General features: G+C 41.6%; 1 protein-coding gene across 3 annotated transcripts in view; it reads right to left on the reverse strand.

Moving 5' to 3' along the window:
- Positions 1-14,770, reverse strand: part of TBC1D9B (TBC1 domain family member 9B) — a 2,477,681-nt gene that overhangs the window by 1,633,765 nt on the left and 829,146 nt on the right. The window lies entirely within an intron of this gene.

The following is a 14,770-nucleotide window of genomic DNA, read 5'->3' on the forward strand; positions in this document are numbered from 1 at the left end:
ATGAGAGGAAGAGGAGGGAAGGTGTAGAAAAACATCCCCTTCCAAGAGAAAGAGAATGAGTCCATCTTCCATGCCTGAAGACTTTTGACTCTAGTGCAAAAGAGAAAAAGGAGAGGCAAAAAGATCTACCTGAGGAGTACCCCACTGGTGAACAATGTCCAGAAACACATCTCTATGAAGCATCCACTCAGAAATCTGTGTTATGGGCCTGCTCAGAGAGTCTGACACACTGTTTTGTTATGGAGGAATACAAACAGCCTGATGAAGAGCTAGTCTGCACAGGAGGTAAGATCATTGCCCCACCCCCTGTTGATGTACCACATCACTCTGGTTTTGTAAAGACTTTGACAGGCCTTAGAAGAAACAGAGTATGGAAGCCCTGAACACAGCAAGGAGGAGAGCACGCATGTCCTTGATGCTGATATAGTCTGCCCTCTAACAAATGGATCACCCTTCTGGAAATCTCAACCTTTCTGAAAATTTACCAAGAAGCTCTCTGTAGCACCTTAAACAGACAGATGAATGTAAATTTTTTCTCCCATTACCCATGTATTTCTCCTAACTAATGTGCTAAATCTAGTACTGGGTTAGGTGCTATCATCTTTATGAGGTGAACAGTGAAATGTCTAGTCTTACATACTTATGTTTTGCTGGATAATTCTGAATGTTACTAACAATTTTTACTTGAATGCTAGACAAACATTGTTTTGAAACTTTCTGACATTTGTTTGTGACTTCTTTTATCTAAGTCATGGCTAAAAGATACATGTTCAATCAAACTATTTGACAGTTATAAACAACAAACAATGAATGCCCTCCCAAAATTCAGAGACTCTTATGCTTGAGTTAATTATCTCTATACTCAAGCTCACCAAAATCAAATCATTTGGTAATTACTTTATCCCACAAGGCTGCATGCTTCTGTGTCTGAGATTATCCCATCCATTTAAGAACACCACATCTAAAACTTTTCTTTCTTGAATAGGTTCTAGAACTGTGTGAGGCATAACTTGTGCAACGCAACAACTGTTATCCTACTATTACATGTGGCCACAGCCAAAGCACTCAAAGTAGTCAGGAAAATTACAGCTACTCATGGTGGTAGCATGTCATTTGTTTTCCATCTTAACTGTTGTAAAAGTTGTTTTACTGTTCCCTTCCACTGAGAAAGGGTTCTACACAAACCTGGGTGGGCTGCCATGCCATTTTTAGCCTCTAATGTAACCCACAAAATGCCTGCCTCACTTGCTGTTCTGTATTAACTCCTTTATATATATATATATATATATATATATACACACACACACACACATTTATACATAAATATGTACATTATATATATATATATATATATATATATATATACACACACATACACACACACACACACATATATATATATATATATATATATATATATATATATATATATATATATATATATATATATATAGATATTTACTACTGAAATGCCAGAAGGCATTCATGCAAACTGGGAATGGTCAAAAGGCTGATTACCAGTTTACGGAAGGTCGAACTGAAAATGGTTGGCTCCACAACAGCGAATGCTAGTGTGCATTCGATGTTGTGAGGTCGACGTTCTATCTGGAGATCACGGTAGAGTGGGGATTGGGAAATGTACCCATTTCCTCACTGTAATGCAATCTCAGAGTGACTGGAAGACAAGGTACGCTGGGTAATGTCGACTTTACTGAATGGGACAGGTCTACGTTACCAGTTTCATTATTGTTGCCTGTCCGATGTTTTTATTTTCAGTATTTTTTTTCAATGACGTGATCACTCGACAGCATCCGTTTCGGGATTTCAATAGTAAACCTATATGTGTATATATATATATATATATATATATATCTAGGGTCTATATTACGCTATCAAAGAGACTTCTTCAAACGCGTAATATTCGAACCCAAAACATCAAACACAGCACCTCGCTGGCCTTGTTCAAGAGGAATCTTGACCAATGGATGGGAGATCGCAGATATACCCCAGGGATTACTTCAGTGTCACTGCTTGACAGAGGCACAGAAAAATGATAGACATAGTTTTTATTCAAACTAAAGGGGTGGCGAAAGCCACATAACTATGGGCTAGGCTTATAAATGCCCTTGGGCAGATAGCCTAGTATGAACCTATGAACCTATGAACTAAACCCTGAACAGCCACATCCGCAAATTTTTTCCTAGGGAAAAAATTCACAGGGATGCAAACAAACATAAACTTTACAATCCTAATCAAGTGGGGGGCTTCGCCTCACACCCCCCAACTAAATATACCAACTCCAAGATCACGCAACGTTGGGGAAAAAGCAAGAACGGCCAACATTTTCATAGGAAAAATTTGCGGACGTGGCAGTTTGCAGTTTAGTGTTTTCAATGTTTAGGGTTCGAATATTACGCATTTGAAGAAATGTCTCTTTGATCGCGTAATACAGAACGGATATATATATATACACACATACACATATATATGTATATATCATGATAATGAAGTGGACTTGGTTGAATGATAGTGTCATTGACCCACGTCCACGAAATATTGCAATGCCAAATTCCGATATATTCGAATTACATCTTGAATTCGACCTAGGAACAAGTGTTAACATGAGTCGGGATAGGGGCGAGATTTGTACTTCGACAACATCGGAGTTTGACATTGACAAAGTCCAGAGGTCGAATGGTGACAAATCCACTTCAATAATATGATAGTAAATCATATATATATATATATATATATATATATATATATATATATATATATATATATATATATATATATATGTGTGTGTGTGTGTGTATGTGTAAAAACCAAGTCAGCCAAATCCCTGAAGTATTTCAAACACCCCACAAGATGTTGCAAAAACAGAACGCAATGGAAGGAGAAAATCTTGTACCAAAGTAGCACTAAATAATAAAGTCCAAATGTAAAAACAACGATTTAATGTAAAAAGAACTTAAGGCACTTTCATGGACACACAACTCCGCTTCCTCAGACGTAACGTCTATATATAGGTTCATATGTAAGTACTAGACTATCTGCCCAAGGGCATTTATAAGCCTAGCCAGAATGTGTTGGCTTTCGCCACACCCTTAGTTTAGTTCCCTGTGCCTCTGTCCAGCAGAGCCATTAGTTCCCTGCGCCACTGTCCAGCAGAGCCACTGCAGTGATCCCTGGGGTAAATTTTCTGTTTCCCATCCACCCGTCAAGGTTTCTCTTGAAGAGTGTTAGTGAGGGGCTCTGCCTGATGTATATTGGAATCCTGTTCCAAAGCATGGGGAGTCTCTGGGACAGGAATCTATCCCTCCAGCATGTCCTATTTATCGTTGTGGTGAGGTTTATTTCTCTAGATTGTGTGGCTCTCCGGGATTTTTTTTTTTAGGTGGAGCATGTCCATCAATTCTGGGTTGGACATGGCCTTGTATGTCAGGCAGAGATCACCTCTGAGTAAGCGGAATACAGCTGGAGTTTCTTGAGTTGGGCTGCATAGGGCATCTGTTTGAGGCCAGTAATCCTCTTGGTGAGGTACTTTTGTGGTCTTTCCAGCTGTTGCAGGTGTCTTGTAAGGTACATCCCAAATGGGGTGTTGTATTCTATGATGGGTCTAATGAGTGATGACTAGAGAGGCACAATACCCTCTTTTGTTCTAGATGCAAACCCTTTTGTGATTAGGTCGGCCACATAGAAGGATTTTCTAACCACCTTGGCAATATGATTATCAAAGGAGAGATTACTATCTACTTGGGTCCCCAGATCCCTTACTACATTTTCTGTATTTAGTGGACTACCACCTACGTGGTAGTTCGCAGGTACTTTGTTTTTACCAAAGGGGATGACTATGCACCTTTTGGCATTTAGCTTGAGGCCATGATTTTGACACCAGATATTCATCTCAGTGAGACCCATCTGGAGGGTGTCTGTATCAGCCAGAGAATCAATTATGGCCCCTAGTTTGCAGTTGTCTGCAAACGTGGTCAGGCATAGTCCTCCTATGCTTGCCTGTACCTCTGAGAAGTATATACCAAATAGGAGGGGTCCTAGGACTGAGCCCTGGGGGACGCCACTTGTAACCGGTTTAGAGTCGGACATAGAGCCTGCAACTCTCACCATGTGGGTTCTATCTATGAGCCAGTTGGCAACCCATCTCATGATGTAGGGGTTTATGTTCAAGCTGGTGAGCTTGTCTATAATACTAGAATGGGGAATGGTACCCCAAGCTACCATATAGGTGGCAATCCACTAAGCACAGAAGAGGTTATCAGGGACCTGGGGACCCAGGTTGACAGTGGCCTTTCTTTTGACACTCACGTTGCTAAAGTGGTTAGAAAGACCTTCTACATTGCCCACCTGATCATGAAGGGATTCACATCCAGATCTAGTGAGGTCATTGTTCCCCTGTACTCTTCACTTATCAGACCAATGATCGAGTACAATGCCCCATTCGGGATGTATCTCACCCGACATCTGCAGCAATTGGAGAGACCCCAAAAGTTCCTCACCAAAAGGATAAAGGGACTCCAAAATCTGTCATATGCTGCCAGATTGAAGAAAGTCCAGCTCTATTCAGTCGCATACCGTCTGCTCAGAGGTGACATGTGCCTGACATACAAGGCCATGTCCAACCCGGAATTAATGGACATGCTCCACCTCAAAAATCCAAATCCACCAAAACCACTAGAGCAAGCGACTTAAACCTTAGCACGGATATAAATAGGGCGTGCTGGAGGGATAGATTTATCACTTAGAGACTCCCTATGCTGTGGAATAAAATCCCGGTCCATGTGAGGCAGAGCACCTCGCTGGCTCTGTTCAAGAGAAATCTTGACCTGTGGATGGGAGATCGTAGGTTTACCCCGGGAATCATCTCTGTGTCACTGCTGGACAGAGGCACAACAAACTAATGGGTACAGTATTTTTTCATATAAGGGGTGGCGTAAGCCACAAAACTTTGGGCTAGGCTTATAAATGTCTTAGGGCAGATAGCCTAGTATAAACCTATGAACCTATGAAAGCCTTTGCGAGGTCTAGGTAGGCTGTGTGGACCTCCTTTCCCTTGTCTAATGCCTTGGTAACTCTCTCAAAGAAGTCCACCAGGTTTAGGAGGCATGATCTGCCCTTAACAAAGCCAAACTGGGTAGGGTCCAAGGTTTGGAGGTTCCCAATGTCTCTGTTAATAAGTTCCATGATGATGCGTTCCATAGCCTTGCAGACCAGGCTAGTCAGGCTTATAGGGTGATAGTTCTCGGGGTCCGTTGTGGCTCCACCTTTGTGGAGTGGGATATCTGTTGTTGTGCGCCACTCTGTGGGTACGTAGCCTGTAGAGAGGCCGAGTTTAAACTGTGTGCTTAGGTAAGGGGTTAGTTCATTTTGGAGCTCTTGTAAGACACAGCCTGGGACACCATCCGGTCCCACTGAAGCTGTGTTTTTGGCTTTGGATAGGGCTGTTTTAACCTGTGTGTCTGTGATTGACGGGGCCCTACATTCTTCTGGTATGGTTATGGGCCCTTTAGCGAGTGAGAGGAGGGTGAAGTTTGCACTAAACCTGTCTGCCAGAATGTTGGCAATATCAGTCGGTTCACTGTATTTTGTGCCATTCTGCACTAACTCAGAGCAAATCTGAGAGTTTCCACTTAGGTTCTTGACATAGCTAAAGAACGCTTTGTGGTTATCTTTGGGATTTTACTCTTTTCTGTGCTAGTTTCCTCCTTCTGTTGTGTAGTTTGTTTATGGCACTGGTCTACCAGACTGGTTTCCTTTTCTTGGAAGAGTGAGTCTTGGTTTTACTTGGGATAGCGTGTAGATAGTCACAGAGTGCTTTTGTAAAGGTTTCAGCAGCTTGGACAGCATTGTCCTTTAGCATGGGGGCTGTGAACCTTTCCACTTCGGTCTTAAGTAATGTGAAGTTTGCTTTTAAAAAGTTTTTCATGGTGGTTTCCTTGATTAGGGGTGGGGGCGGAATGTGGATATCCACAGTGATTATTCTATGGTCTGATCAACCAGAGAGAGGTTGACCTCCGGTGTGGAACACCGGTCGCCCATGATGGTGATGACCAGGTCCCATATGTTGTTCCCTCTGGTGGGGGTGTTCACCAGTTGATCCAGGGCATTCGAGTTTATAAATTCTAGGAAACGTTGAGCAAGGGAGTTAGTACACTTGAGTAGTTCTCCCAGTTTATGTTTGGGTAATTGAAATCACCCAGTATTAGGGTGTTTGGTAGGACCTTCATATTTCCCAGTGTCTCCAGAAATGCAGAATGGGGGTCCTGGGCCATGGTGGGTGATCTGTAGCAAGCAGTTTTGCCCATTGTTAGTTGCACATGGATGATCTCTGATGCATTGTGCTGCGCCACTAACCTGGAGGTGTGGGATCCTTGATGAATATGGATACACCCCCGCCTTTTGTGTTTCGATCCTGGTTCTGTGGCCGAAAGGTATGGTATGAGTTATAGCCTAGTAGTGCTGGGGTGCTCTCAGGAGACTTAAACCAGGTTTCTGTTACTGCACAGATGTCAATGTTCTCCATAATGAGGAGTGCCTCTAGTGCGTGCATTTTGAGGTTTAGACTTCTGGCGTTGAGTAGCATTACCCTCAGTTTTTGGTTACTTGTGCTATTTATGGTGGTGGGTTTGTCTTTTGAGCCTTGCCTAAAAAAGGCACTATAGAGGAGGCAAGAACCTCGGCCAGTATTTGAAAGCCTAAGGGTGACAGGTGCAAGCCATCTCTTGTGAAGCAATGTGGCTTGTCGAGCATGTCATCCCAGATGGAGAGATACTAGATCCCCTTTGAATGACACCAGAAACTTAGCCAATTGTTGAAATTGATAATTTTTTCTTTATAATGTGGCATCATTCTTGGTGAGGGCAGGATGCTACTCAGGGTCAGGGTCATACCGGCCTGGGCTACATGATCAGAGAGCTCTTCCATGTCTCTTTTCATGTAGTCCAGGGAGGTACGTCTCAGGTCATTCACACCAACATGGACAATGACAGAATCATATTTGTACTTGTTCTGGAGTGCTTGTGTTATGTGGTGGATCCTGGCACCCGACAGGCAGCTAACTGTAACCTTCTCCTTGTCCAGCCTAGTTAGTGGGACATCAGTGTGCCTGACTATAGAGTCACCTATTACTAGTGTGTTGGGTATGTTATTTTGCGTTAAGGGCTGTGATTGCGTGGCACACTGATTATCTGAAGTATGTGTTTCATGGTTGGTGATGGGGTGTGGAGGTTGCTTGGATGTCTGCTTTGAAGGTCTCTGTTGCTTTTGCAGATTTTTATTTAGAGCATCCGAGTATGTTTTCATGCATTCATGTGTGTTATTTGCCGGTGTTGGTTTATTAGGTCTATGTGAGACTGGTGGTGTGTTGCAAGTACTACCCTTCTCCTCTTGACTGTCAGTTCCAGTCTTGGGTTGAGAGAGCTTTGCCTCCAGTTTGGCTGTATAATTGCATCTCTCGCATATATTAGTGTTTGGTGGTAGGAGTCGAGGGTTGTCTGTGTACATGAGGCAGTTGTAACATTATCTCAAAATGCCCAGATTCACCAGTTGGACTGGAGAGTACACCGGAAACTGCTCTTTGGACTTACATGAATAGGTAGAGTAAGCTGTTTTTCTGAGTGGCTGTTGGGGATGAAAAGAGAGCCTTGTCTTTCTGGACAGTATAAGGGGGGGGTCTAGTGCTAGGGTCAATTAGTGCTTGCTATGAGTTTTAAGCAAGTGCTTGACTGTGAAATGAATGGTTTGAGTGCTAAAGTTGAAAGTTTGTCTAGTTCCAAGAGAAAAATTGAAGAGCAGACTTAGTGAAGCAGAGAATAGTTTAACTCTAGCTAAATGGCACTGCCCATGCGGTTTTTATAGCAGGGAAGTGAAAGAGATAGAAATTAGCCCAAAATGGCCGATAAACTACTAACTTCTAGGCTGAAACCACTCCTCCAGGGACAGATAGGCTGCTCAAAGCTCCCCTCTCTCACAGGTGAACAGAGAAATTTCCTTCTATCCAAGTAAGGTATGGGCAACACAGAAACTTGTAACACAGCCCTGGATTCAGCAACAACCTGAAAACTGGATTATACTAGTTCAGAAAGGTGGGAAAAAGTATGTATATATATATATTTTTTCAGAAAATAGGCCACGGTGTTGCAGTGGTTAGCATTGCCACCTCACAGCAAGAGGTTCTCCAGTTCAATCCTCGTCTGGGGTGCCTTCTGTGCGGAGTCTGCATGTCCTCCCTGTGGTTGCGTGGGTTTCCTCCGGTTTCCTCCCACATCCCAAAGACATGCTGCAGGTGGATTGGACACTCTAAATTGGCCCTAGGTGTGAGTGTGTGCATGTGTGTGCCTTCTGTGGAAGGTTGGGCGCCGGGCTGGCAACTCGACACCGTAAAACTCCACTGCCAATCATGAGCGGACAAGGTGATCTGCTGTGGCGACCCCTAACCTGGAAAAATCAAAACAACACTTTAAATGCACAGAAAAGGCTATTGCACTTTATTGTGTAGCCTACAACAGTTAAACAGATTATTTAAACACAAAAATGACTTAATTCAAGTGCAGGCAGCAAATAAGTACAATATATAGCAATAACAAACTTTTTTTTTAAATCACAGATTCGCTAAAAAAAAATGACGTTTTAGGCGGAATTAGTTAAGACAGCAAGAAAAGCAGAAAAATGTTACTTAATCACTCCAAAGTCACTCTTTTGTCTCTCTGCTGCTGTAGACTCTGCAGAACACCTGGAAGGCACTTGCTGAGTGGAATACAAGCGCAAAGGCTGTGCAAATGCAGTTTTTATAGCAGGGAAGTGAAAGAGATAGAAATTAGCCCAAAATGGCCAATAAACTACTAACGTCTGGGCTGAAACCACTCCTTTATATGTATATATATATATATATATATATATGTGTGTGTATATATATATATATATATATATATATATATACACATACACACACACACGCATATATATAAGCGTATATATATATATATATATATATATATATATATATATATACACACACATATATATACATACACACATCTTTCTATTTTACCCATTTTTTGTAACAAACCATGTAGCATGAGTAAGTATACACCCCAATCAAGATTCTCTGTGTTAACAAATTTCTGTTGTACCACAACATCAAAACACTGCTCTTCTGTTAAAGCCAATGGGCATAGGCACCTTACTTGTTACACCAGGGGTACTCCTACTCAACAGCTTTCATTTTACTTTTCTCTTGACCCTTTTTACCTCATATGTGCATACTCCTGTAAATACTGCATTTTTCATTTAACAAAGACAGCCTAAACTCTTTCCTCCTGCTGGAGCTCACGGCAGATTACTCAACCAACAGAAGGAGACTGCGTGTCTGTACATTTCCCACACGTGTTGTAGCTAACCTAAAGCAGCTGTCACCGGCCATATTCCAACCATCTAAGAATGCCAACTCACTTCAAATGCAAACTTTTTAACTTCTAACACAACTCTGGCCACTAATTCAATGTGTCAAATGCACTCTGTGTGAAAAAATACTATGCCAACTCAAGATTAAACAGCACTCTATTTGCAGCGCATGCTCTCCCCACCCAGATGCTGAGATGCCTTGTACATCTTTGCCAGGATAATCAGGATTACAGTTACCTCTTACAATGACTAGTATGGCCATATCATGTTACCTCATCTCTCTCAATTTTTAGCAAAAAAAAAAAAAATAAAGATGGTGAACTGCCTTGCACTCTCCTCACCTGTCACTCTCCCACAGTCCTCCTCACCAATCTAGTCAACCTCCTTTGTGTGCCCCTTATGACACTGGAATCTACCTTCACATTAAGGCATCTAGAACTGCACAAAATGGTCCAGCTCTATCAAAACTAATGCTTGATATTGGGAAGAATAAGTCCCACCCCACTACATACATATTTCAACATTTGATTTGTCATGGAGCCAGATGGCTTATGTTTTTCATTATAATAACTGTAGAGTTCATTTTAGCTCTGGATTCTTTAGCCCAGCTTCACTGATTGTTTTCTGCCCTTCAAATGCCATTCGCCAAATAAGGTAAAATACAGCTGCATGTGCTGAAGTGGAGCTGTCACCTGTTAGACAACATTCCAAGCCTCCTTGGGTACCTGTTCAGGCTTGCTTGTCCATATTCCATCAATGTGCAGCACTGGTGCAATGCCAAAAGAGGCTAATCCAGTTTACCAAGCCCTGTGTGAGTTCAGAGGATAGCATGATAAACAGGAATAGATCCAGACTGACACCTGCAAGACAGCAGCTGTTAATTTTTACACTTTCAGAGAGCTCTTCCTATCACCTTGAGCAAGTCACCACTTATCTACTCCTCTGATGTCTACTCGTGCCTCTGACATTTCTGTCAGTACTTTGAGGTGTGAGTCTTCGGGAAAGGTTCTGATGAAATTCACGAGAATCACATTTACAGGGTTATCCATGTTTATCACCCTGCTGACTTGGTCAAGGAAGTGGGTCAGTTTAGTCTGATATGCTGTACAGGCTGCAAATCCATTCTGGAATTCACTCAGCAGCCCAATTTATCCCAGAAACTGTGTTGGTCAAGAAACCAGCACTGTTTCTATTATTCTGTCAGCAACTCACTTGCCCTATACTTTGCTGGAAATGCTCCTTGCTCCACCTTTGTAGATGAAAACCCCTATTATTTGCTTACTTGCAATCTGGCACCACTCCCATAAAGAACCTCCTGAACAGTTATGTTTGAGGTTTTTACTAAAATCCCACCAGCATTCTATAGTATCCTCAAGAACATTTTGTCTGATTATTCTGCCTTACATTCCTAATAATGACCTGCGACTTTTGCACCTTCTAACTCCTTACCTACTGATCTCTCCTCTCCTCTCTGTATTTCCACACTAGTAGAAATTTTTCTGCTTCCTTGCTGAACAGTGAAGACAGATACTCATTTAGAAATGTTTGCCTGCTATTTGGCATCCCTTATATTTTTGCCCTTCTCAAGCTGGATGAGCAATTTCCTTCCCAGTTTCTTCCTACCACCTAAAGAAAGCTTTGTTCCTTCTTAATGTCTGCTGCTAACCTTTCCTCCCGGTCCTCTTTTGCTTTGCTGAAAAAAATTGCTGCCCTCTTTTTACCTTCCACATATGTCCTTCCCAGTAACTCTCCTCTTTCCCTCCAGTCCCTGCTACTCTTTTCCTTTATGGCCGTCCTTACTTCCTGTTTTCCATACCTCCTCATATTGCATTTCCTATGATTTTCTAAAGTTCCTCTACATCTCTGCTCTAGTAACACTTTCACATACTACTGTTTATGGTCCTCCCTGTTCTTCTCTAACCTGGTCCAATGTAATACCAGACCATGGCCTTTCTGACACCCCCCTTTCTTCTACTCCATGGCTAATATAACCCATATCGTTGGGTGATCCTGCTTGCTACTGCCTCACTGCCGTACAGATAGTCCACTTAATCTACCCACACAGCATGATAGTGTGAAGCTTTTCTTTTTTTCCCCGATTCCACAGGATACTGTTAACTCAAACCTTTCAATGTTAAACAATGCAATCAATTTGTTCCTTCTGCCAGTACTAGGATGGGATACTTCAGTCCTCCTCTAGGAAAAGCAGGCCTCCAATCATAGCATCATTTTCATTCTTGACCATTCCATGACTCTATCTCTATGATCATCTCCTGCAACTTGCATTAGATGTTGGATGTCCTATAGAGGATGGTAATGTACTAACTCTCCCTTTGTTCCAACCAGTTTTACTGCTAAAAAGCTTAACTTTTTCATGTACTCCTCTCCTTGTCAACTTCTCTGTCATGCTCTTTTCTCCTCTCCCTTATCTTCTCATTATCTACCCTTCTTATTTCTTATATATACTACTATTACCACTTCCCTAATTTTGCCTACCCTGTTCTTCAGCAACAACCTATATCCAAATACTACTTTATCTCAGCCTCTCCTGCCTCTGCCCATGTTTTTGTTACGACCCCATGCCTTTGTTCCATCTTCATACTGCCCTTCCTTTACTCCTCATTACTTCTTCACATTTCCGTTTTCTCGTCTTCTCCAACTTGCAACCACCCCCTCTGTTAGTTTAACTTACTATTCCTCATCAGCCTTTGAATTCTTTTTGCCCTCTTCACCTCATATTTAAGAGAAAACTGTATGAACATGTCTTTTCAAGCTGTTTTGTAAGTTTTTCATGGAGAATGAAATAAAGAATATCCATGGTCAATGGCTTTTCATCTACTCAAGCTGCCCCCACACTATATAATCACCTTTTCTCCACCCCTTTCCCCTGTCAAGCAGTTAAAATGTCTATTTGCTTCCTTATTCATATAATATGCCTTTGCACAGGGACTTTGCGTCCTTACATTTCAACTCACGACAGCCACCTGGGTGGCATGGTTCCAAAGTCTAGCCACATTGCTATCAGCTGCACAGTCATTCCAACATCTCTTCTTCCAGATTATTAGTTCCCACAATGACTGTTACACATGAGCATTTCTCTCCTTTCAGAAACACCAGATCATTAGTTCCCACAAGGACCACTCTCTGTAAATAAGTCTTGTCTTTCAGAGGCACCTTGGTCACTGCTAGGTCTGTTTTGGTGAAGACTAAGCTAAGGAATGATTTCCCAAACTCCTCTTCCTTCCCTGCCTTATCATTTAGTGCAGCTAGTGTTAATCTGCAGCCACAACCACCACTATCTCTGCACCTCCTAGGCTAGGTATGCCTCCCCGGATTTCACATATTACTGCTCCTCTAAACATGTTTCCACAGAAGCTCCTCTTTGTTCTCTTCCTGCCTGAAAATGTTACCTCGTGAATTAAAGCTTGTTAACTCTGCACAGCTAGATGCAGGGCCAAACTCTCTCTTTCTCTATTTCTTTACACATTTTTGGCCTCTCACTGTGCACCTGAAGATCTACTTCATTTGCTTGGATTACTCCTAACTGAAGTGTCCCCCCACCATTAACCCCCCCCCCCCGATACCTGGGACTGCCTCAGCCATGGACAGGCTGAGAAGGGGAAAAATGTGCAGAGGAGTTTCTTGCAGCATCATATATGTGCCACATATTCATATATGCCATATTTTCATAAAGCCATAACTGGGAACAGCTGCTGAAATCATTGTCATCACTGCAATTAACGTCATTTAGGTCAAGCCCTAACCTATAACGCTGAATTTTACCTGGAATCGGCCATGCAGTTATGGCATGACCCCATCACCAGAAAAATGCTATACAGCAGAGAAAAAAAAAACACTCTCTTTCTCCTGCAATGAGAAGACAACAAAATGCTACACCTTTGTAGGACAAGACTTTCCAAGTTTCCAAAGAGCTGAAGAAATGTATCTGGGAGGGGAAGACTTATGCGGAATAAGCTGATCCTCCTAAAAGAACAACATGGTTTAAGATTACCAGATTTGAAGGGATAATTTAGAGGTACTCAGCTAAGGCTCATGCAGATAATACAAGCAGAAGGTTATAATTCAAAATGGAAATGGATGGTGGTAAAGCAATGAGGGTGAAGTTCAAGAAGTAAGGAGAGAATGGGATTGTGGATGCAGATCCTTAAGGAAAATAACAACCATGCAGAATATTATAATCATGAAATTGTAGAAAGCTTTCTAAAATCTAAGCCAACATGGGAACGAGGAAAGAAGATTTTGCTAATATCAATGACTGCAAGAAGGGCTACAGAAAAAAAAAGCAAGAGGTTTAGGATTTTTGCTGGACGTGTTTGCATAGGTATTTTTATACCCCAAGCAAATGTCAAAGAAATTTTCCTCACATAGACAATTCATGTTGGTAGTATGATGAGGAAGACAGAAGCAACTGGGAACAGGTTTTTTTTTTTGAGTGTAATGAACTGACAGATTTTTACGATTCCCTACAGAGGGACTGTAGCTAAGGAAATTACTGTTTTGAACTGGACACAGGATCTGAATTGTCTTGACAGAGTAAGGCCTTATTACATTTAATTCTACTGGCTGCCAAAAACAGTTACTAAAAATTGAAATTAGAAATCTAAACTAACTGTATTTGAAGTACTGAATATTGCAAGACAGAAAGGAACTGCAAAAGGGCTCCTTAAAAAAGGGAGGGAGCAAATTACACATAAATAAATGGAATTTGTGGGAACAATGTAAGCAGAATAATGTTCAGGAGGACTGAGGTTTAAGGGTAGGCAGGAACTTTGCAACTTTGCGTAATGTTGGATGGAATGACAGCAGTTATTAAGAAAGAAAGCATATATAATGCATAATGTATGTAAATGAAAAAAAATGATACATTTTTATTTTCGATTTATGCATGTATGCTATGACTTACGTGATAATTTAAAAAAGACTTTAAATAAGAAAAGCTTTTGTTCTATATTTGACTAAATACACTCTGCACAGCATTTATGCTGCTGCTTCTCTTCATTTTTTGATGTACCAAGAAGAACTAGAGACAACGTAAGCTAGAGCCTTGCTAGGCCAGCTCAAACAAAAGCATCTTGGCATTTCTTTACAGGAGTCGCAGCCATCAACAGCAGATATGCTCTGCAACATCAAGTCTAACCACTGACTGAAAATCAAATCATGTGCATACAAAAGGAAAATAGTACAGACAAGACATCTCAGCTACGCTTAGTGTTCAGGAACACTGCTGAATTTACCTCAGTATTTTCCCCTGCCCCTAGTAAAATGTAAGTATTTGTGACAGAATGGTGGAAGAGAAAAGCACAAAACAATATGTCATCAGATAAATCCATGC

The sequence above is a fragment of the Protopterus annectens genome, chromosome 4.part0, assembly GCF_019279795.1.
Source record: "Protopterus annectens isolate FY-2018-M chromosome 4.part0, PAN1.0, whole genome shotgun sequence".
Classification (NCBI taxonomy): Eukaryota; Metazoa; Chordata; order Ceratodontiformes; family Protopteridae; genus Protopterus; species Protopterus annectens.